The following is a 24,429-nucleotide window of genomic DNA, read 5'->3' on the forward strand; positions in this document are numbered from 1 at the left end:
TCAATGATTGATTTTCAGTAAAGCTGCATAATCTCTTCAGTAATTGGCATTTCGTTATTTTCACAGTTAACTCTAAGGATAATAAGAAAAGTAATAACTGCTGAGGTGCTGAGGTTTGCACATCAGTTGTTTTAATAGGTCTGCATATATTCCAGCTTTACAGACAGAGAAACCTCGACTCAAGAGAGGTTATATAACTTGTCTAAGCCCTGCAGAGCTACTAAGATTCTGAGGCAGGATTCAAGCTCAGATCTATCTGCCAAGAAAACCATCACTCTTCACCACCATGCCACCCTGACTCTCACACAAGTAGCTGAGCACCACAACTACTTGTCTTAGAGAGAAGCAGATTTGAGAAATATTTTCAGTCCCCATTCATTCCTGGATTTAATCGATATGGATAGAGTAGATCTGCCTATCACAATAGATCCACACCCTAGCTCAAAGAAATAGTCAAGTCTGATGAGGAAAAACTTCTTGCTTTAGCTCAGTGGCCAAACCCTTATATAGTATAAAGGTTAGTTATTCAGTGTGACCTCATAAGGACCCCATAGACCATAACCCGCCAGACCCTTCCAAATTGTGGGCCTCATCTTCCCATGTCATGTCTTTTAGCATTTTAATACTGTCCATTGGGTTTTCTTGGCAAAGATACTACAATGGTTTTCCATTTCTTTCTCCAGTTTTATACAGGCGATAGTTAAGTGATTTGCCCAACTAATAAGTGTCTGAGGTCAAATTTGAACTCTGGTCTTTCTGACTGCTCGGCCAGTGCTCTATCCACTGAGCTACCTAGTATTAATACTGGCCTACAAAACAGCAGGAAAAGCCCATTCTTTTGTTATTCAAATGGAAACAAGCTTATAGACTCATCCTGGTTTTTTTTGTCCTGTCAAAGAGACTAGTTCATGCCAGGCAAACATGCAAATCCTCCACTTTAGAGGTTGTTGGAACACTAATTATTCTAACTCTGAAAAACAGCTCTTTGCCAAGCCATGTGTTGTTAAGAGCTGTGGAACATCTGAAGACTCAAATTCCTGCCTGGGGTTTCGGTAAGGGCCCATTATATAATGACTAAAAATAACATAGAGCCCACAAACGTAGACACATTAAAAAAAATTTGCACATTCCTTAGAGCTATCTTACTCTGATTCTATACCATCAGCAGCCATTAATTAGAAGACTCAGAAAAATAAAATTATGTAAAACAAAATGAGCCATCAGAATTTTGACTTCCAGTTCTGTAACTCATCTACTTCCTTTCTACTATGTAAGAAAATTGAAATCACCAAATTAAAAATTATTGGGTCCTTTCTAATGATCCCAGCATTATTATTCTTCATTTCAGTTTATTTCATGCTAAAATAACTGTAAGATCAATTAAACTAAGCCATATAAATTTGTTGTTGTTCAGTTATTTCAGTAGTGTCTGATTCTTTGTAACCCCATTTGGGGTTTTCTTGGCAAAGATACTGAGTGGTTTGCCATCTCCTTCTCCAGCTCACTTTACAGAAGAGGAAATGGAGACAAATGAGGTTAAGTGACTTGCCCAGGGTCACTCAGCTAATCTGATGCCAGGTTTTAACTCAGTTCTTTCTGACTTCAGTCCCAGCACGTTGCCACCTAGCTGTCCCAGCCATATAAATTAGGACCTCATAAAGTCTGAATCTGTGATCATTCAAACAGGGTAGGCTGAAGTTTGCTTTTGCATTCTATGTGTATATGTATTGGCTAAACAAATAAACATATGTAACAGGAATGTACAAACAGTCAATTCAATTTAATAAATATTTGTTATTATTAACATTATTAAGCAACTCAGCCTGGTGAGGACACGAGTCTCTGTTCTTTTAAGACTATGCCAACAAAAAAAGAAATCACAGAGAGTAGCTAAATTTTAAGACAGGAAGGAAAAGAGGCACAGAACAGAAACATCTTCCTTGTTTGTTTTTTGTTAATTATTGGTTCTATTTATTTAAATGTTGAGTTTTAAATAAGATTACACTCCTTTTTTAACTCCTTTTTGTTGATGGCTATTAAGTTTAAAGTACAAGCATTGGCAGGTCCATCCTAAAAGAAAAGTTTTCTGCTTATGGGGCCCAACTGTGTGTCTGTCATCCAGGAACAATCTTGCTAAGGTCAGAGATGCTCATCACTGGAATATCGGTGCACAAGTGATGAATTTTTATAGCCATAGTCACAGCCATAGCACGTGTATTGTCCATTAAGGTGGGGAAGACAGTGAGAGCTATATCAGCAGAGAGAATACAAATCCCAAGAGGATCCTGGATTTCTTGACCTGTCTATGGATACTTATCATGGGGTATGGAAGAACATTTTGCCATAGAAAAGAAAACTACTTGAAGACAGACAGGAAACACAAGGATAAAGATAAAGAGGCCCTTCCCTAGGTAAAGAAGTGTTAACAGACAGATCCCTTAGGAATTAAAGCTGAGACTGTTTTTATTCAGATATGTTCCCCCAAATGTAATCTTCAAATATTACTGAGAACAGAGGAAAATTTTACCAGGCTGGTTTGGTGAGCTAGTAAATTTCAATGTGAAGTTACAGTATTCGATTTGAAGTTATTTAAGTACATTGTGCATTTATATTAGAAGAAAGAATACACACTATATATACAAAAAGCTGGTCTTTGAAACTACTATTTCCAATTTAATAAAAGGATCTATAGACTTCCATAGAGCAAGGATTCTGAACCTGGAGTCCACAGAACCCTCCCCCTGTCCCCCACTGGGACCAAGGACATATTTGAGGTGGGGGAGGCTGTGAATTTGAATGGGAAAAAAATTTTTCATCTTTACTTTCACCTCAAACTGAAAGTTAGCATTTCGTTCAATTATAAATTAAAAAAAAAATTAACCATTACGAAAGGGGTCCATTAGCTTCACCAAACTGCCAAAAGGGTCCATAAGAACTCCCACTCAGACTAGCTCCTACAGGTAATAGCCTTTATTATGTTCTCATGACCCAAAACATCAACAAAATAATCATTGTCAAGACAGGCTTTGAAAATATGGCAGGAAACATCATCCAAACCAATTCACTGCAATAAACATTTAATATTGTGAGATCCAGGGTTCCAGCCTAGCTTTATCCAAAACAATGGCGCAAAGACACCAATACTTCCAGCACTCTTTGTCTGTCAAAAGAGATAACTGGGCAACAAAAGACTAAGAGAAGGGCACTTAAAATCATTTGGTGTATGGAGGGGCTTTGATATTAAGACAATTTTTAAAAATTAAACTACAGTATAGCAAGATACCGAGATGGAATAAGATCAAACTTTAAAACCGTGAAGGTAAGAGGCTAATAGCACTGGGATCTTCAAAGAAATTTCAGAACAAAAGACTACAACTAGTTTGCACAGGAGGTAATATGATTAAGGAACTCTTTACTAAAAAAGGTATACTGGATAAAAGTATAGATAGATCCAATTAAGGTTTTGATAAATTCACTAAGTGTTCTGTAATAGGTAGGAAAGTAAAATACCTAACCTACCTACCTTCAGTGACTGCTGAAGGGTTCAGTGAATGGACCAGAGCACTTGGAGCCCCAGATTTGCATTTAAATCCTGCCTCAGATGCTTACTTGCTATATGATGCAGAGCAAATCATTTAGCCATAACCACCCAAGTACTCAATTTTCTCATCTGTAAAATTAAGGCATAGATTCAATGGCTGCCAGGGTCCAGTTTTCATAAAATGTTCATATTTTCCACAAAATGTCTCTTGATATCTACAGGGCTGGATGGATTACTACTCTAGATTTATTTATGTTGTTATTAATATAAATATTTTCATAAATTATAATATTACATATTTATAATAATATTATTCTGATGTGAAATTTCACAGGTGAGTCTGATTTGGATGGCAAATACAAAAGGAGGTTAAAAACCTCTCCCTTCTCTAGCTAATTAATTAGTGACTATTAATTTGTTATAAGAATTCTATGTAAAGACACTTCTTCCTTCCTACCTGTTAAGACTCCCCAGCTTCCTGCAAGATTCAGCTTAGGAGAAGCCTGTCCTGATTATTAGTGCTCACTCCCTTCTGAAATTATCCATCAATATTACATCTTCTTCTCCTTTCCCTCTCCCATAAAAGGTCAGCTTCTTTAGGGTACAGGTTTTCATTTTATCTTGGTATGCCCACTACAGTGTTTTGCATAATAAACATTTGTTGGATTAGTTCTTAACAAATTGGCCAGTCTCATGGTACATCTCACTTTTTCTACCTGTACACATCTATGGACACTCAGTTGTAACCATAATCCAATGATTTGTTCCATTTGCCAGTTTCTCCAAGTTGTTGCTAATGTCCATAGAACAGTAATGTTAAATTAGCTCTGTTTTAATTTTATAGCACTTTTCCCTCAAGGGGTACAAAGTACTGTTTAAGTATTTTAAGTAAACCTAATAAAGAGAATTGATCAAGCATAGAACTCACCATTTTACAGAATCTTCCATTTCAGTTTTCAGAGTTTCTTATGTTGAGTTCAGGGAGGTCTCTAGCAGTTTTTCATATGGCTCTATCCTTGAGCTAGTTCAATTTTATTTATATTTAATATTTAATTTAATATTTCTGTTTGTTTTGAGGCAACAGGTGTTAAGTGACTTGCCCAGGGTAACACAGCTAGTAAGTATGAAGCCATATTTGAACTCAGGTCCTCCTGACTCCAGGGCCAACACTATCCACCGTACCACCTTGCTGCCCCTCCATTTAACATATCAATGAATGATTTGGAGAAAGTTATTGATAATGACAAAATGTCAAATAACTGTACTGAATGACAGATTAGAAGCCCAAAAGATCTCAGGCAAGCTAGAAAGATAGGTCAAAATGAAATTTTTAAAAATTACACAAATATGAGGTAACTGAGACATGGCTTAATAGTTCACAGGGAAAAAAAGCGGTTTTCATTAATGGAAAATGAATAGGATCTTATGAAAATGGAGGCAGAAACACACACCACAAACAACTACCCATATACATCTGCTAAAAAACAGGTAACGGGTAAAACAATAAGATCCTATATTAGCATCGTAAATTAGCATCATAAATTCAGAATTGGTGGGACCTAAGAGGCCATGAAGTCCAACCTCTTGTTTTAAATGTGGGGAAACTGAGGCCCAAGGAGGTTCCCCAGTCATAAAACTCCTAAATGCCAGAGGTAGGATATGAAGTCAGGTACTGCTAACTTAAGACTTCCAGGCTCTTTCCAGATTCAGGGTCCAGCACCCACAACACTTTGCCATGGGAGTGTGAGGACAGAGATAATATAGGAAGTAGACCTGTGATTTCATTAGTAATGGGAACTCCCTAGGTGAGAAAACTCTACCAATACAGGTGAGCACCTTCTCTGCAGCTTAGAATCTTAGGGAGCTGTCTTGAGCACTTAAGAGCGCCAGGGACTCACCCGAGACAGAATTTCAACCAGGTATTCAACTTGAACTGGCTTGGAGGCCAGTTCTCTATCTAATGAAATCATCATAGATTTCATTATTAAAGAAAGTATCCATACCACGTTTGGGATCCCAGAGTTGGAATGTGGAATTGCTTATAAAACCGCATAAATTAACATTCCCTTCCCATCACTGGCACTCTGGCCATTTTTCCCACTTGAGACAACATCTAAGTAATACAGATGTTAACCAAATTTCTGTGTCCCCACCCTCTCTCACCCCTCCCCGTACAAACATATTCCAAAGTTAAGGGGCTTAGGAACAGAGACTGAAGGGACCTTAAAGATCATAGCAAAAAGGGCCCTGAAGGATTATCTTCTCTGACCATCTTATTTTGCAGATGAAGAAACCAAGGCCTAGAGACAAAGTAGTTACTAGTCCAAGGTTATATATACAGCCAACACTGCCAAAGAAGAGGTGGTTGAGATTCCGGCTCAGAGCTCTCTTCCACTGAAAACAGGTCTAAATTTTTCACTATTTCACCTTAAGAATTCAATATGAGGATAACTATAAATTCAAAAGAAACCTCAACAGTCACTTAGCCACGGAGACATCTTCTTTCTTGTGCCCTCCAAACACTACTTGGATTCTTACCAAAAAAAAAATACGTAGTCAAGTCCCTGGTCACCAAAGTATCTTCTTTCCTAAAAATGGAAGGCAATTTTCAAGTCTCGAGGGCGCACAAATCCTACCCATCATTTAGCCCAATTAAACAATTTCTTTACACCTTTGAGGTTCCACTGGCCTATCAGTAAAAAAAACTGGAGTTGGTAGTTTACCTGGTTATATTTATAAAATATTTTCCTATGAAACTAGCCTGCTTACCCAGCACTGCAGCGTGCTCCCACTCACTGAATATCACTTTTTCAGAGCTAAGTTTCCATCCTGTCTATTCAAAGTCCATCCCCTCCCTTGCCAAATGTGAAAAGATGCTTTTAATTGTTTTTGAGTACAAGCACAGAAAATTGAAAGGTGACTGTACCTAACATTTTAAGAAGATAAATTTAGAGTGGCTCTCCTTTGAAAATTCAAGCTTTGCATGAAAAGTCTTTTGGGGGAAAGTCCCCATTTGGCTAACTGCAAGGTGGAGGCTGGTGGGGTTTATTACCATTTTTAATATGTCAGTGGAAAATTTTCCTAACCTCTTTAATACATTTTTTTTCCTCTTTTGAGGCAGTCGAGGTTAAGGGGCTTGCCCAGGGCTACGCAGCTAGTAAGAGTAAGACGCTGGACTTGAACTCAAGTCCTCCTGATTCCAGTGCCAGCGCTCTATCCATCGTGCCTCCTAGCTGTCTCCTCTTGGGTACGTTTTGATTGACTTAGTGGCCAGGCTTGGAAGGTTTTGGAAGTGAACAGTTTAAAGCAAGTTTGCTACCAACACAAATGAGACTTTTAACACATTTTTCAAAGAGTAAATTTTAAGTAAGAACACACCTATATAAAGTATAGACATTCGGAGAAAAATATTTGGAAACATATACAAATAGGTATAGACAATAAAAAGATCCAACCCATTTTAAAAGAAATCTTTCAAATATATTTATATATATATGTAATATAGAAATAAATATATATACGTGTATTCAATTCTACTTTACATACACATGTGATTTGTGGGAAATCCAAGTTTTTCAATACATAAAACATTCATTTTTGAAATATTGCTTTATATAATTCTGGCTGAGTAATAATACGTTCCACTTACATTATTTTTCATTTTATAACATACTAGAACAGCTATATGTTGGTATTGTGGGATATTTACAAAGGACTTTTACTATGTATATACCTAGATGCACATATGCAAGAAAAGACATTGAAATGTGAAATGCTGCTTGGTCTTCAGCAGTCAGTCATGCTTACTCAACAGAGAACATACAAAAACGAAATGAAGCGTACTGACATAAGAACAGCAAGTTCTTTCTCTACCTAATAAGAACCAATTTACTTTGTGTGAAATTCTCTTTTTCAGACTGCACTCAGTTCATTTAGTAAACTTCTCTGCTTCATGAGTTTCACAAGGAGATTTTCCCAATGAAAAATAGCTGACTTACCCAAAACTTATAAAGTTTGCAGAGCGCTTCTCACATACAGTCTTATTACCTACTTGAAAATCCCCTTAATATAGATACTGCAGGTATTATTATCCCCATTTTATAGATGGGGAAGCAGCCTTTGCAAAGTTAAGTGACTTGCCTATGAAGACATGCTAATCTGTGCCTGAGGCAGGAATCAGATGAGTCTTCTAGATTCCCTAATACAGTGCTGTAAAGATTTTTAAAAAGAATGTACACCAACCCCCCTATAAACATTATAAATTTTTAAAAACACAATTCACTCAATGATGTTACAACATACTGAGTGGTATCACGATGGTATCACCCATATACTCAGTAGTGTTTATATTTTTTTTGGAGGCAATTTAGGTTAAGTGACTTGCTTAGGGTCACACAGCTAGTAAGTGTCTGAGAAGGATTTGAACTCAGGTCCTCCTGACTTGAGGGCCATCCACAATGCCATCCACTCTATCCACAGTGCCACCTAACTGCCCCAATGGCATTCGTATTAAATGGCTCACAATACATAGAGGAAAATGCCATAAACACTACAGCAGTGGGGCATAAGGAATTATTTTCAGCCATACTAAGTTCTTAGGTCCTTGGTGGAAAGAATATTGGAGTGTGTCAAGAGGATCTGGATTCACATCCTCGCTCTGCCACTTAATTAACAGTGACACCTTGATTATCTCTTGATTGTCACTACTCCGGCTGGTGGGAGTAGCCTGGAGAACTTGGACCAGGGGGTCTCTAAGGTCATTTTCAGCTCTACTGTGTTCTTCTGTGAACTCGGAGAGACTGACAAAGCAGTCAGCTGATTCTCAATTGTGATGATGGCTGCCATCTTTTTAGGGGCCACTAACAAGCCAAATGATTCTGTACTAACAATCAAGGGTGAACAAAAGCCAAGACCAGCCTATGGCAACCTGGATAACGAATGACTTTCCCCATACATGTGTTGTTTTTCAGTCATTCCAGTTGTGTCTGACTCTCTGTGACCCCATTTGGGGTTTTCTTGGCAAAGATACTGGAGTGGTTTGCCATTTCCTTCTTCAGCTCATTTTATAGATGAGGAAGTGAGGCAAACGGGGTTAAGTGACTTGTCCAAGGTCACACATCTAGTAAGTGTCTGAGGCATTTGAAGCAACCTAAGTTTTCCTGACTCTGGGCCCAGTACTCTATCTACTGAGCCACCTAGTTGCCCTATCCATGTGCCCATGCACAAATATGCTTAGCTAGAAGCAAAAAGTTTATGTATAGTAGTTACTTCTTGAGCTTTGTGAAATCTTTACTTATTTTTGAGAACAGTTGTTTTTTGGGGGGGGCGGGGAAGTGGTGAAGTAACTAAGTGACTTGCCCAGGATCACACAGCTAGTAAGTACCAAGAGTCTGAGGCTGGATTTGAACTCAGGTCCTCCTGACTCCAGGGCCGATGATCTATGCACCGTGCCACCTAACTGCCCCTTGAAAACAGCTCTACCAAACATTCCATTAGTTAACCTACTGCTAGTTCTAAGCTTCTAAAGAAACTGGTGGTACTCATAAAAGGCCTCCGCTTCTGTAACCCTGGAAAGCCAGTGGTGACAAACTGAAGTTTCCAAATTGAGAAAGGGAGTCCAGGGTTAGAGTGTGGGCATGATGGATTGAAGTATTATTTTGCAATTCAAGAAAGGTTAAGAAAAAAATTAACCACAGTTCCCGGGAAATACTAAATACTCAGATACCAGAAAAGCAGCAACTGGCCTCACTACAGGCCAAGGCAAAATAGCTACGTAATGGAGGGAAATTCAGAGGAATTCCTACAGCAACACAGTTGGCATTTGGCAAATCCTCAAAGGTCGGAAGAAGATACTAACAAAACAACAAACTTGTCTTGACAGTTACTTTCATGACAATCATTAATTCTAATTGAATTATAATGGGAAAAGTCATAAACAATATAGTAACATGAGTTACTAAAGATTAATCATCTTTAGGACATGCGATACACAGGCCTGATTCAAAATGGAGTGTTACAGGATTTAGATCAAAATTTTTAGAAGATTGCAAAAGACGAAGCTTTGATTTAGAAACAGGAAAGCGCTGAAATGATTACAACATCTATCCTCCAGCATAGCACGATGTTTCATTAGTCATTTAACCTCCCATCAAGGACCATGTGGCAAACTGAAAAAAAGTGAAATCATAAGCAATATGGAAGCTAGATTAGAGCTCTCTGACAGGGATACCCCTAATTGTTTGCACATTAGAAAAAAATTGCTCTTCAACTCCAACTGCACAAACACACACAACCAAATGTGTGTAAACATGCAGTCATAAGTATCTAAACGGTATAACGTTAGAAACTGTCATTCCTATCTATAGGTATAAATTTATGTTTTACTGTAAAGTTAAAATGAAATACTTTAAAAGATTGTATTTAACGTATTAAATAAATATTACATCTATTATAAAATACTTATGTAACATAACACATAGTCTTTGCACTCATTTAATTCAGTTCAATTCAATTCAGCCAACATTTATTAAGCCCCTACTACGTGCAAGGGCACTTGTGCAGACCAAGAAGAGGCAGTAGGTAGATAGAGAGCCCATTTTAGAACCAGGAAGTCTTGGCTTCAAGTCCCATCTCTCGACACAAATTGGCTTGTGACCATGGGGAAGGTTCTAAACCACTCAGGGCTCTAGGCAACTCTCTCTTAAGATGAGAAGGCATTAATCTGTACTTGTAAATGATGTTGTTCACTGAAAGTTTCCTATACCTGTGAAATCACAGGGCTAGGGTTGGGGGAAAAAAAACAAATCACTCACCCTTCAAGGAACTTAACAATCTACTGAAACCCACTGCTATCACTGACACTTTCATGCTTAGAACTATACTTACGAATTTAGTCAACTGGGAAAATCCATTCTCATCTCATAACCTGTAAACTGGGAAGATCCTTGAACTCTTAATAGACTATATGAAGACACAGCTATTGCCCTTTCACTTTTACTACCTGTAAAATGAATGTCTACAAACAATCATGAATAAATTTTCTTTTGACTATGCTAGCAGTTGACGAGGTTAAAGCCCAGCAACTAACAGACTTGTAAGCTTCTATCCTCCTGCTTGCATCAGAGAAATCACTTAATTAAATTCCGCAAGTATTTATTTGGTGCCGGTTAGATAATAGGCAGAGTGCAAGGCACTGGGGATAGAGGCAAAAATTTTTTAAAAGTCCTTGCCCTCGAGGAGCTTACCTTCTATGGAAAAGAGATCAATATTTATACTTAAAAAATGAAATATGAAATAATGTACATTCTGGGGAGATTTCTATAGTTTTCTATAGAAGACCTAACCCAAGCTGAGCTTTGAAGGATAATGGAAGTCATCACAAGGCAGAGGTGTGAAGGGAGTACATTCCAGGCAAGGGGATTGCCTATGCCTATAAGTGACTGGAAAAATGGTGATAACCTAAAAATAAAGAGAATTAAAGGCAGATTTGGGAGAAATAATGAATTTTGTTTTGGACATGCTGAATTTGAGATTACTACAAGTCATTCAATTGGAGACATCCAAGAGGCAGTTGATGATTTCAGCAATCTGAGGCAGATTAGAAAGAAATAAGTATCATCTGCATAGATGTGATAGTTGAGATCACCAAAAAAAAAGACACAGGACACACAGCCCGGACAAAGTATGAGGATCCTGTAAAAGAAACTGAGGAAGAGTCAAAACAGGAGAAAAAATGTTATGAAAAGCCAGTGATGAGAGGGCCTCTAAGATAGAATGTTGAACAACATCACTAGCTCTACAGAGATTAAGAAGGTTAAGGACTAAGAAAAGAATGTTTGATTTGGTGATTAATATATCTATTATTGGTAACCTTGAAGACTGCCATTTCAGGTGAAAATTAAGATAATGGACTTTATGAGAAAAGTATGAGGAAACTGAGTTTAGCTATGAAAGGGAAGAAATATAAGAAGGTACAATAATAGCAAAATTCATTTAGAAGAACAAAAGGTCAACAACATCAAAGCAGTTATTAAAAAATAAATGTAAAGGAAGGAGGTCTAGCAATACTAGATCTTAAATTTTATCATAAGATGGTAATTATCAAAATTATCTGGTAGTGGCTAAGAAATAGAAAGGTGGATCAGTGGAACACAGTAGACATACAATACACACTTGTAAATGATTATAGTAACGTTATGTTTACAAATATGAAGATTTAAGCTTTGGGGATAAGAATTCATTATTTGGTAAAAATTATTGGGAAAACTGTAAAGCAGCCTGGCAAAAACTAGGTATAGAACTATATCTTACCCCATTTGCCAAGATATGGTCAAAATGGATGCATGACCTAGACATAGAGATATCATAAGGAAATTAGAAGAACATGGAACATGTTAACTATCAGACTCATGGATAAGAGGATTTATGAATAAACAAGACATAGCATTGTAAGATGTAAAATAGATAGTTTCGATCACATTAAATTTAAAAGGTTTTGGATAAATAAAACCAATGTAGCCAAGACTCAAAGGAAAGCAGAAATTGATAAAAAATTTGTATACAGTATCTTAAATAAAGGTCTCATCATATATCAAATATATAGAGGACTTTGTCAAATTTGTAAGAATATGAGTCATTCTCCAGTTGATAAATGGTCAAACTATATGAACAGGCAGTTTTTCAACGAAGAAATCAAAGCTGCATATAGTCATATGAAGAAATGCTCGAAATCAGAGGTTCCCAAACTTATTTTTCCTACTGTTCCCTTTAAAAAAAATTACTCAGGGCCCCCCTGGAAATCTACATTCTTTAAAAAAATTTTTAAAAATTTAAAAAATTTAAAAATTTTAAAAATTTTAAAATTAAAAAAAAAATTACTCCAGGGCCCCCCTGTAAATCTACATTCTTTAATGTTTTTGTTTTGTTTTGTTTACAACTTGCATTATTTCAAACTACTACTGCCCCCTTGGATAGTTCCAGCCCTCTCCTCCTCCCCTGGCCTCCAGGGGCAATATGGCCCACTTTGGCAACCTATACAAAATCACTGATTAGAGAAATATAAATTAAAACAACTCTGAGATAACGCAGAATACCTATCCAGATTGGTTAACGTGATAGAAGGGGAAAATGACAAATGTTGGAGGGGATGTGGAAAAATTGGGACACTAATACACTATTAGTGGAACCATGAACTGATCTAACCTTTTTGAAATTATGCTCATAGAGTTACTAAAGTATGTTTACCCTTTGACCAGCAATAGCACGTTTAGGTCTGTTTCCCAAGGTGATCAGGGAAAAAGGAAAAGAACCTATATGTTCTAAAATATTTATAGTAGCTCTTTTTATGGTGGCAAAGAACTGGAAATTGAGGAAATTCCCCATGGGGAATGGCTAAATTTGTGCTATATGATTGTGACAGAATACTAACTACTATGCTGTAAGAAATGATGAGTGGATTGATGTTTGAAAAACATGGAAAGACTTGCATGAAATAGCGAAGAGTGAAGTGAGAAGAAACAAGAACGTCGTACACAGTAACACCAATATTGGGTTTGAAGAATAACTGCACCTAACGTGTTCTGAATATTCTAAATATTCAAATCAACTACAAAAGACCTATGAAGGAATAGGCTATCTATTTCCAGAGAAAGAAATGGGGAAGGTGGGAGGGAGGGAGAGACAGCTTGGAACTTAAAATGTAAAAAAAAAACTAAATTTTTTTAAAAAGAAAAAAAATAGGCTGGTACATTAAGGGGATGATACCATCAAGGGTCAGTTTTTGCTTTGTTTTGTTTTAAAGGATGAGGAAGATCTGGAGATGTTTGTAAATAGCAGGGGAAAAGCAAAGTTAAGGAGAGATTCAAAGTTACAGAGTGTAGTAAGAAATGACAAAAAGGATAGTTTTACAGAAACTTGGGAAGATGCGAATGAACTGATAGAGTGAAGTGAGCAGAAATAGGAAAATAATTTACAGAACAACATTGTAAAACCTTAATCAATGCAATGACCAAAATGATTCCAGAGGACCACTGAGGAAACATGCTACCACCTCTGAGAGAGGTGATGGCCTCAAGACACAGAACGAGATGCAATTTTTAGACACGGCCAGTGCAGAAAATTTGTTTTGCCTGAATAGGCATGTTGGTTACAAGGGTTTAGTTTTTCTTTTTTCTTTTTCCCCAGTGGAGTGGAAATGGGACAGCAAGAAAATAAATGCTTGTTAACTAAAAAAGAATTAAGTAAGGCTTTTGCTAACTAAAAAAGAATTAAATAACATTTTTGGTTGGTTTGGTTTTTTTTAAGTTGGGAGGGGGATAAGCTCCTAAAGATAATAGAACATAGGGTCAAGGGCATAAAGTAAAAAGGTTGGCTTTTGCAAGGAGAAGAACTACTTCTTTTAAGTGTAGGTCAAAGGGAAAATTCCCAATGGATGGACTCAATTTTGTCCTCTGCTGTCAAGGAATAGCCAAGGGGTAGTAATGGTGGCTTCAGAGGTTAGAGATAATTGCAGATCATGGATACTTACAAGTACCCTAGAAAGCACTCTTGGATGGTGTCAGCCTGAAGTAGCATTGCTATGTTTCACACCCAGGAGAGTTGTTTCTACTCCTAGGGAATGAATGGATAACTTCTACTTAATAAGGAGTTAATTGCAAAAAAAAAAAAAAAAAAAAAGGAACAAATTCTAATACTTCATCTTATTTGAGCCCCACAACTTTTGTTTACTCTTTGAAAAACTTAAATATACCTTAAGGATAATCATGAAGGCCTCAAAACTAGTCCAAAGTGATATGCATTAGTAAAAATTAGAGAAGAAAGTTAAACTGCCGCTTATATTTAAGTAAGAAGAGCTAAACCAGCAGTTCTCAAAGTGTGGTTTGTGGACATCTAGGGGTCCCTAAGATCCTTTCAGTGGGTTCTCTAGGTAACAACTATCATACTAAGATATAGTTTGTCTATTAAAATATTCCATTTCCAGCTTTGTGAGGCTAATTTTTCTTCATATACTTCAACCAAAACAACTTATTACAACAGATTGAATGCAGAAGTAGATATGAGAATCTAGCTGTTTAATATTAAGCTAGATATTAAAGATATTTGCACAAATATATAAAGTAAGGCCACTCATCTAATTTTATTTTGGAATAGTTATTTTTCATTAAGTGGCATGTTAACATTTAATGAATAATTTTATTATCTTTTAAAATGAATTAATAAATATATTTTAAAACTTGTCAGTTTTAATTTCTAATATGGTAAATATCAATAGGAGTCTTCAATAATTTTTAAGTGTATAAATGGGTCCTAAAACTCAAAAGTTTGAGAACTCCCAAGCTAAACTGACTGCATTTTCTTAGTACCTCAAAAAGAGGATTTTACTTTCCGACATCTTTTTCACTATCTCTCCTCCATACCAACTCCCAAAGTAAAATAGTGCTGTAAATAATGCCATATGTTCACAGATTTCTGTTAATATGTATTTGATTGTCTTTCCTCTCAAAACTGTATTTCTTTCTCATCTCACCATTTCTATATTAAGAAATGAATGTGTTCCCCAACTTGTTAATAACTCCCTCCCCTCACTCCCATTATTATCACCCACCTAATAGGTATAGTAAATCTCTACATGCTCGATGAGAGTGCTAATTACGTATGCTGAAGGTAAAATGAGAAAAAGTCCACAGTTCTTTAAATGCTCTTACCATATCTTCATAAATTTTGCTTTGAAATTGACCCTGGCTATAACTTCTGCTAGGGTTCATCGTTATCCCTGTATCATTTCTTCCTTGACAAATTTACTGGGAAAAGGGGGCAGGAGATGGGAGAGGAATCCTATGAGTAAGCAGTCAGTGTCTTATATCTTTTTGATAGAAATGTATAGTGTTTGTTTTTTTGAGATAAGTATGTGAAAGGGTTGTAGCTTTTCTGTATATTACAGACTGTGCCCCTTCTTTATGATGTTATCTAATATTTGGTCTAGATATCTGCAAGTATTTGATAGCTTATCAAATTAGATTGCTTATTAGATAGCTTATCAAATTAGATTAAGTGACTTGGCAGGGTCACACAAGCAGAGCTAGGATTTGAACCCAGAACCTCTAACTCCCAACCCAGTACTCTTTCTACTATAGAAAGCTAGAAAGTGCAAACCTTTGTTCATTTTAACTTGCACATTGAGGCTTTCTCTTTGAGAGGCAAAGTAGAAAAGACTCTCATTTTCAGAGTTTTATATCAGCGTTGTTTTTTTCTGGTAAAAAAAAAATCAAATGAATTTAGGCATTCAGCAAAACTCACTGCAAATTTGTCAATCTAGAATAAAGTTTCCTTATGGTCATATAAAACCTAGAAACAAAACCAAAAGTAATTCTGTAAAAACAATGATTGACTCCTTTAGTAGCAAAGATCATTTCATGAGAGCCTGTGCTTCTACCACCAGGTTAGGCCCAATGAGTTGAGTCCTTTAGCATGAAGCAAAATTACATGACAAATTCCCAAACAGTAAAGCAGCCAACTTTGAACATTTTCAGTAGTTTGGATTCAGTTGATACATTCATCATCATCATCATCTCCAAATTCTTCATTTCTAATATAGTCAATGTTCATCTTTTTCTCCCCATAGGACCAAATTCTGCTGTTTGTCATCAGGCCAAACTCCCACAAACTTAAGGCTTGGATAAGGATAACAGAATTGAGTCTTCAGTAGTAGCATACTGCTGCTTTTGTCTTTAACCACCTAACTGGGATCAAAGGTGAATCTGCAAGCACTATATTCTTCAGTGTCAAAGTTATATTCCAAAATAATAAGGTCATCTGTCTTGAGAAAGAACTCAATCATGGATTTCAGCAGATAAAATGTAAAAAATATCAGGCCATTGAGTTTTCAGTTAATAATAAGTTGTTGTGCTCCGTTGAGTTTTCTGTGTCACCAAACCCTCTCAGTCATAGCTAACAAAGCCTACATTGTCTTAAGAAAGCTACTGAGAAGATGTGCCTAATCTTGGCAGGAGCTTGGTGTACCCAGAACCATGTTATTTTTTTAAATACAATAATAAAAAGAAATATCCTTTAAACTGTCTTGTCGTCAAAGATAAGTAGCAGTGTCATTCCCATTTCAGAGGTACAAAAATTTTACCTGAAACTGGAATTCAAATTGTAACATAAGTTTGAAAATTGTGTATCAAAGTTTCAAACTACTCTGTGATAAGTTCATTTGTTTTTATACAAAACTTTTTCCCCCGTGGAAAGTGCTATATAAAACATTTTATCCAATTCTCAGAACTCTGAGAAAAAGAATACATTTAAAGTACATTTTTAGAGATTCACATTTCCTAGGTCAGGTAAGTGTAGCCTATTCCAGTTTTCTATTTCACAACACTTTTGTATGCATTTACATGTCCACTGGCATGCAATTGGTGCAAATAATTAACTGTTATCCCAGTGGAGACAGTCAATGTGGTGTATTGAAAAGACAGCTGGACCAAACCGGTTCTAATCCTGGCTCAGATACTACAAGACCAGAGGCAATTTGCTTACCTCTGAGAGCCTGTTTTCTTCTGTCAAATGGGCATACGTACCAGCAGATTTAGAGTTGAATAGGACCAATAGGTCATCAAGTCCAACCCTCTTCCTATACAGAAGAGGGAATGGAGATTGAGGGAGTCAGGCTCAAGATCACACAAGTAAGAGGTAGAGCCAGATTTGAACCCAGATTCCCTCCACTGCACCAAACTGGAAAACAATTTGGAGGTCACTAGTCCAACCCTTTCATTAGAGATGAAGAAACAGAGGTTCAGTTGAAAGCACTATAAAAATGAGTTATTATTACACAGAATGATTTTACTCCCCATCTGACTTTCCTGTCACTAAGCATGAACCCCTCTTCTCCAAATATGCAAAAGATAAATAAAATTTCATACCAGTCTAATTCATAATTAGAAAGGATAGATCCCTACCCCCTACCTTTCCCAACTCTCCCCAAAATAATAGAACCAAATGCCAACTGACTCTCTCTGGATCTCAGTTTTCACATTTGCATCATGAGAATATTGGATTCTACAGCTTCTAAGATCCCTTTCAGTGTTTAATCTATGACCTCATAACAGATTATAATCTAAAGTCAAATTGCAAAATAAAGAGAATTCTTGGGAATAATTGTCTTTCTTCCCTTAACTCCCACCATTGTGTGTGGCTGTGTGAATTATATTTTTTAAATACAGATTTTAAAGAACGAGGCATGGGAAGCAAAAACGCCAAAATTTAATCTAAAAAACAATTTCCTGAAAAGTAAATAGTTTTGCTTTTGATTTAATTTTAAAACACTGCCAATTTTAAAGTTACTGGATACTTTCATCCAAAGAGCAACTACTGTAACTGTGTTTTGTTTTACATATATATGCATATACTAATAACAGACATAAAGAATCTAAAGTTACCTTTCAGAACTAAGCTAAGACATGACTTCCTGGCTGTTATACTAGTGAGACACTCCCATCTATCAGCTCCAGGTATTTTCTCTGGCTGTATCCCAGGCCTGGAATGCTCTCCCTCCTCATCCTGGCTTCCTTTAAGTCCCAACTAAAATCCCACCTTCTAAAGGAAACCTTCCCTAACCCTTCTTAATTCCCTGTCCTTCCTTCTGTTAATTATCTCCTATTTATCCTGTATATAGCTTGCTTTGTATATATTTGTTTGCATGTTGTATCCCCCATTAGATTGTAAACTCTTTGAGGCCAGGGACTGTTTTTTGCCCCTTTTTTCTATCTCCAGTGCTTAGCACAATGTCTGATCCATAGTAGGCACTTAATAAATGTATATTGATTGGTCCCGTTTTGATCTTTACATAAACAAGTAATCCTGTAGGGGTAGGTAAGGGTCTTGTTATCCATCACTTTATAGATGAGACAATTCAGGTCAGGGAGGTTAAATGGTCATTCAGCTCCTAAATGTCAGAGCCAGGATCTGAAACCAAGACACCTGGATCTAAAGCTTTTAGGTTCTTTTTATTTCAGCAAAGCTGCCTCTCAGTCTTCCAGGAGGGTTAGCAATAGAGAACTTGCTTGTTACACATATGTAAATAAATTATACAAAACACATAACAGATTTAAGTAATTCAGTGTTTTCAAAGTATACAAACACCTTGCTTGATAAGGTAAAAGTCAAACACAGAAGAGGGACAGAAAAGTAAGGGAAAAAGGTGGAGTGGAAGGGCTGGGGCCTTTAGTAATCAGTTTATTTAGGATAGAACTGGAGATAACATCTTCAAATCATTCAAACTGCAGAGTCCAAAGCAGAGCCCTAGAAGAATCTGAATTACAAAAGGAGACCAAACTTTGAAAGTAGAGCAGCTTTTTATCAATCCTCTTCAGTAGCAGGAAAGCATTTATAAAGTCCACGTGAGCTACAAGGAAGTTGTACACCCCATATTTCTGACAAATTATACTTAGGAACTTGAGTAGTAAGTAGTAAGGCTCCCTAATTCTTCTTTTCACACAGATGCTGAGATGAGAGGAGATTGCAGAGCAGAGGCCTTGGTGGATGGAACCAGATCCTGGCAGGAATCCGGTGAACTGAAACCAACCCAGTAGGATTTTAAGAGCAAAAATAAAAAGTGGTGATGATGGCTGTATGCCTATTCCCCTCAAAATCAAAATTTGGCTTATGACAATTTATAAGGTGACTATAAAACAAGTGCTTGATTAGTCCTATGCTATTTCACTTTTCAAAAACACACTGTCTCTGTAACCCAAGCCATCATTATTTGAATATTATTGAAAATCTTTTCTTTCAAACTATTATTTCAGTTAACAACCCACAACTATCATTAAACCAGGAAATCAACAGAGATGCTGTTATTTCTATTGAAAATGAAAATTCCTTCAGAACAATATTAGCAATTTTCCAGTGAAATATTTGGTTCAGGATCATTTTGACAGGCAACTGGGCAAAATGCTGGTAAAGGAACCTCGAATCCAGGGCCAACAAAGCTTTCCTGGTTTCTGAATTTTGTTGTGAATCCCAAACTTGAGTATTATTAAAAGAGAAGTTTCCCAAGTTTCCTATATTCTCTCCTAATGAATCTTACAGTTTCAAGTAAGCTTCGATTGAGTTTGGAGTGAACCCTTTAACTAGCCTATGAAGTGTGATGAGGGATTTAAAAACCTTAGGTGGAAACTATATGGGGTTTCACCATTTCTCTTTAAAAATAGTCAAAGTTCCATGTTTTGCATCAAGTTTCATTTTTATAATTTTTAGAGTTGTAGTAAAATTTGACAAGCAAATTTAACCACTAGTAGGAAAGCAAATTCAACTGTATACTCTCATACTTTAAATGTCTGTCATTAAATGCCCACTAAAATTATGTCATTTTTGTCAAAAGTCCCTAAAAGTTAACCAAGTCCTTAAGCAAAAAGAATCTCTTCCCCCCCTCCACATGCCCATTCAATTTAAATGTTCATACCACTAAAGAAAATACTATTAGCTTTAGAAAGTAAAATGGGACCAAAATTTAGAAATATTACCGTTTCCTTGCCCTCTCCCATTCTTTCAACTACAGTATTACAAACTTTGGATATGGAATTCATCACATAAAAACTAATGATAGAGACATTGATTATAAAAGTGCTCCTCTCTCCAAACCCCATTTTAAAAAGTGTCCTGGGCAAAGTGATACTTAAGTATCAATTCAACATACACCTGCAATCTCAGTATTCAGGGAAAGAAAAAAAAATTAACACTTCTGATTATTAAAATGTTCACATGGCCTTTAAAAAAAAAAAACTTAAGAAAGCTCCTACACCATAATAGCTAACTAATGTCCAGAGATAGTTCAGGGAAGCACAAAACTTTAACAGCACTTGGATATAGCTATGGTTGTAAGTAGTGCGTTTTTGTGGCAACTGATTTTTCCAATCTCATTTTAAAATTCTAGCAGTGAAATCAACATTGTGTTGGAGTGGCTATGTCTCCAGTGTTCACCTACTAGTATATTCATTAAGTCACACAGGCAGACTGATCGCATGTTATCTAACAGGGAAGAAAGTAAGGGTAAATAAGAAGGAAAAAACTGGAAAAAAATTTAAAAATGTTCTACCCTGCCTCCTCCTCCTTCCCTTTATAAACCTCCAGTTTCATTTGCCTCTGTTATCTTTTACATTGTGAACTTTGTTAATAATTCAAAACTGGATTGTTTTAAGTTAAACTACAAAAATACTATCATATTTTCCCTTTTCTTGTTAGGTTGAGTTGCCTTAAGTTTTTTTTCTCATGCCAAGCTCAGCTTGATACCACCCCATGACCTTTCACCTTTCTGATCTGGCACCTGCAATTCTCAAATGTGCTTAGCACAATTGCCAGCACACTGGTATTTGTGGTCTGGATTGTAGCTATTTCAACATACTTGTGCCCACTAGTGAAAAGCTTCCTTCCCCCCCTTCCTTAAAATCATGTGAGTTTGGCTTTAAAAGAATACATTGTCGCTCTAATTTATTCTTCAAGAAAACAGTGATTCATAAAAATGCGAGTAAAAGTGGCTGGATTTTTATTTCGCATTGGTAATGTACTTCTTGAGGACAATACTTTCCTACCAAGTTGCTATGTCCTAGAAGCAAGGTCACATCCCAAAATGTCTCAGGAGGGTTGTCCAGAATAAAATACAGAAAATCAGTTCCCTTCAAAAAAAAATCTTCACTTTGATTTATTTTCATTGACCTGTCAGTTATCAGTTCATCTATAATAGTCTATGTTTGCTTTCTGTTTAAAGCAAAATAACCCATCTACTTGAAACTAAGGTGACCTCAGAGGTAAGTTAGTTGCTCCTGAGAATGGTCTGATTCGGAACTGGCAAATACTAACTCTAAAGTTATGCGTGTTCCCACAATCGCGGTTTAATTATCTAATTTTATTCACCTGTGTCTCTTGACATCCAATCAAGTCTTTTTCACGCATGAAAAAATTTGATTTCTTTCCTTGGAAACAATTCCTCATCACAGAAAAGTGATTTCTTTGCAGTGTGTAGGACTAGGACTTTCTGGTTTTCTAGAAGCTGACGCTTTTAAATGCTTTCCTAACAGTTTACTTCCTCCTAAGTGCTGATCCTCATGGGGGGGAGGGGGGTATAAGAAGGGGGGGGGAACGAGGAACCAAAAGAACCAAAAGAAAAGGGCTGGAAGGGGGGGGTGTTAGAAAACAAAAACCAAAAAACAAGAAAAGGAAAACAAGTAACATGAAAGAAAGCCAAATAATCTCCCCCCAAAACCTTCAAGAACAAAAACACCCACCTACCTGTATTAAGGGTTTGAAGTCAAATCACTTCAGAAGAACAGCATTCACAGCAAAGGGCAAAATAGTCGACTGGGAAGTAACCTACAGCGGCATCCTCCCTCCCTCCCTCCCTCTCTTTTTTCTAATGTAAAATCAAAATAAGGAGTGTCAGGCTACTCCTCCAGTGCCTGCTTAAAGCAACAGATCTTTTTCAGGATTAGCTCCCTGGCAAGCGAGTGCGGAAGTTTTTTGAGTCCCCTGGAATGCCGAAAACCTGCAGAAAGAAAGTCAGCAAGAAGCAGAAGCAGGGGAAGTTCATTCAGCCCCTTACTTTCCCCTGACCTAAGCCGCACATTCCAGTGTTAAACAGGAGCGCTAATCAGAAAAGGCAACTCTCTCAAACCAAATTCCTGCCCGGACACAAAACAGCAAAATCCACCTAATACATTCTCAGAGGCTCGGTTCCCTTCTGCCCACCAACTTGGGAAGCTGTGGGAACCCTCTGGAGCCCAGCCTAAAACCCGTGTATGCGAAGAGGGGAAAGTTCAGTGTCCCATCTCTGTCTTCTTTTCCCTGGCCCCACTCCCTCCCGCCCCCTTTTCTGGTTCTCTCGCTTCACAGTAGCAAGGTTGTCTCTTGTATACTCCCTTCCCTTAAAACTCACCAAACCAGATTTTTACTCCCTAACACCAGCAACTTCCCGTAAATCTGAACTGAAATTTTATCCTGTTCACTGAGCCGCTGCTGGCTGAAGGCCAGTGCAGCATTTCGGTTGTTTTAGGAGCGCAGATACCTTTGCTGAAGGTTGTCCTTCTTTAATAAATAAATAAATAAAAGAACTGGCTAGGATGGAAAGGCTGGGTCCGTAGGAGAAAGCTTAGGAATTTTGCAAAGTCTGCTCAGCACGCTTGACCTTGACAAACTTATACTCCCCCCCCCCCAGCACCCTTTAAGAATCAAACACACATCAAACTGGAATAATTGAAGCCTATTTACAGAAAAAAAATTTTAATAGAAATAACTGGTACTAGCTAATTACAAAAGCACCTGTCTCACCTGCTAACATTTTGTCCAACCACTCTCTTTCATTCTCTCTCATTCTCTCCCTTCCTCCCTCCCTCCCTCTCTCTCTCTTCTGAGAAACAAAACCAGAAGCATATTTGAGGAATAAGGAACCAGCTACTGAACAATCAGAGGTCAAATCCAACAGCAAGCCTCTCCCCCCTCAACACATCCAGCCCCTTAGAAAATAAATAATTTCAATTTCCATTCTAGCATGTGTCTGACAGAGGCACAGAAAACCAGAACCCTGACTCACCTGAGGCATAGCATGTCTTGAAACCATGCAGGAAGGTGCGTCACTGGGAGAAACCCATGACCTTTACCGATCCATTGTCAGCAGGGTATTGGTGGGGCTTACAGAAGTGGAGCTTCATTTTAATGGGTTTTGACCTAAAGTTACATCTGGTTTCTAGAAAGGGAACAAAAAACAGTCATCGAAATACAAGAGCCAAACCCTCTTAACCTTTCTCTCTGTTTTTCTGATCGGGTCAGGCTTTTGCCCCCACCCCCCACCATCCAAAAGAAACAATGAAACCAGACTATAAATAAGGTTCCCCCTTTTACATTACCTGTTTATTCAAAGGGTAAGGAGTCTGATGTGCTTAAACAACCATTAAGTCTGTTTATTGTCAATAGGATTAGCCAACAGGAACCTCTTTTGGTACTTGTGACCCGACAAGTTGGAAGACGAAGCAGGCAACATCAGAAACCTAAAAAAGAATCCTGATTTCTGGTTACAAAGTCATGTAACTGAAAGAATTATAGTTGCTTTTTTTTTAAACTTGAAAGGGGGTAAATTACCCTTCAGTAAAAGATAATTTCAATAATTTGCTAAAGGGAAGGGAGAGTAATAGAAAGATCTTAAGATCACAGCTTTAGACCAAGAAGCAGCCTAGGGAATCGTCTAGCCCAATCCCCTTGTTTTACAAAAGAAACAGAGGCCCTGAGGGAAACAGTCAGACTGCCAGTCAATAAACATTTACTAAACTGCTACTAGGTGCTAGGCACTATGCAAAGCCCTAGAGATACAAAGAAAGGCAAAAAGCAGACCCTGCTCTTTAGGAGCTCACAATCTAATGGAGGAGATACCAACAAAGAAATATTCACAAACAAATTTTATCTAGGATAAATTAGAAATGCTCAACAGAGGAATGCACTAGAATTAAGAAAGATCAGGAAAGCTTTCTGACAGAAGGTGGGATTTTAGATGAGACTTGAAGGGAAACTTGGAGGCTGATAGGGACTGAGAGCATTCCAGGCTTGAGGTATAGCTGGTGCAAATGCCAGGAGCCAAGAGATTGATTGTTGTTTGCTGAACTGCAAGGAGGCCAGTGTCACTGAGTCAAAAGTAGAGTGACTTGCCCAATGTCATTGGGGTTGTAAACATTCTGGCAGGGATTTAAACCACAGTCCTATCACTGTGAATCCAGTATTCTTTACTATGCACCACCCTTCTTTGTCTTGCTTCTGGCAACTACCTGTGTGACCTTGGGTGTTTACTCTCTCTGGTCCCCAGTTTCCTCATCAGTAAAACGAGGGGACTGAACTAGATCCCATTTATACCTTCC

At 37.3% G+C, this 24,429-nt stretch overlaps 1 protein-coding gene across 5 annotated transcripts in view; it reads right to left on the reverse strand.

Moving 5' to 3' along the window:
• The window catches only part of RBM47 (RNA binding motif protein 47), a 150,406-nt gene extending 127,203 nt beyond the window's left edge, over positions 1 to 23,203 (reverse strand). For 4 of the 5 annotated variants that reach the window (XM_027836386.1, XM_027836385.1, XM_027836379.1 and 1 more), the window contains exon 1: positions 21,821 to 21,905. The gene's annotated coding sequence lies outside the window, so the exon portion shown is untranslated. Of the gene's footprint in view, positions 1 to 21,820; positions 21,906 to 23,117 lie in introns of those variants that run through there. The other variant, XM_027836381.1, reaches the window with a different exon arrangement.
• Between the last annotated feature and the right edge of the window lie 1,226 nt (positions 23,204 to 24,429).

Source organism: Vombatus ursinus, unplaced genomic scaffold (genome assembly GCF_900497805.2).
Source record: "Vombatus ursinus unplaced genomic scaffold, bare-nosed wombat genome assembly UNPS02014818.1, whole genome shotgun sequence".
Lineage (NCBI taxonomy): Eukaryota > Metazoa > Chordata > Mammalia > Diprotodontia > Vombatidae > Vombatus > Vombatus ursinus.